This window comes from Mus pahari, chromosome 19 (assembly GCF_900095145.1).
Source record: "Mus pahari chromosome 19, PAHARI_EIJ_v1.1, whole genome shotgun sequence".
Lineage (NCBI taxonomy): Eukaryota > Metazoa > Chordata > Mammalia > Rodentia > Muridae > Mus > Mus pahari.
In genome coordinates this window covers 22,854,529-22,855,238 of record NC_034608.1, presented here as the reverse complement: position 1 = coordinate 22,855,238, position 710 = coordinate 22,854,529, and positions in this window count along the sequence as shown.

Here is a 710-nt window from a genome sequence, read left to right as displayed (position 1 = left end):
CAGACAGGTGCTAGGTGTAAAGTAAGGGACTTGGGAGCGGGGGTGTGGATTTCCCAAGGAAAGGGACATATAACTTGTCATTATGGCAAGACTGGAGAGGGAGCTTTAAATAGGATCGTGAAGGGAAGAGAAGGTAAGGGAGGAACAGCTAACACTAAGTGCCATTTGAAGGGACACAGACAAGCCGACTCCTGTTGAAGCTTCCTAAAATAAATACCTATATGAAATAAATATAAATGGAGTCCCAAAATAATGGGGAGACAACGTTTCAGCTAGACATCTCTCACCAGCAAGTGAAACCTCCAGTACCAGAAATGGATTCCATCTACTTGAATGGTTGAACCCATGGAAATCCTCAAATACCTCAGGCTACTGCCAAGGCTATTGATGGCTTGCCACAAGCTGATAGTAAGGCTCTATTGTTGAAGACAGTGCACGCAACTCATTGAACATGGAGAAGCTGAGCTGGTGGCTAGCTAGAACTTTCACCTCTGCTGGCTAGTGTTCATGGCACTGGAAGATACCCTGCATTCAACCCAAAGAGAAGGGTAACAGGCAACCCAGCGACAAGCTCTGANTCACATGGCAGAAGTAACCAGATACTGTCTGATTGGATTTGAGGCCCACTCCTTGAGATGAAACCCATGCCCCACACTACTACACGGACCAATAACCTGAGATTAGCCATGGCCCCAGAGGGAAACCAAATG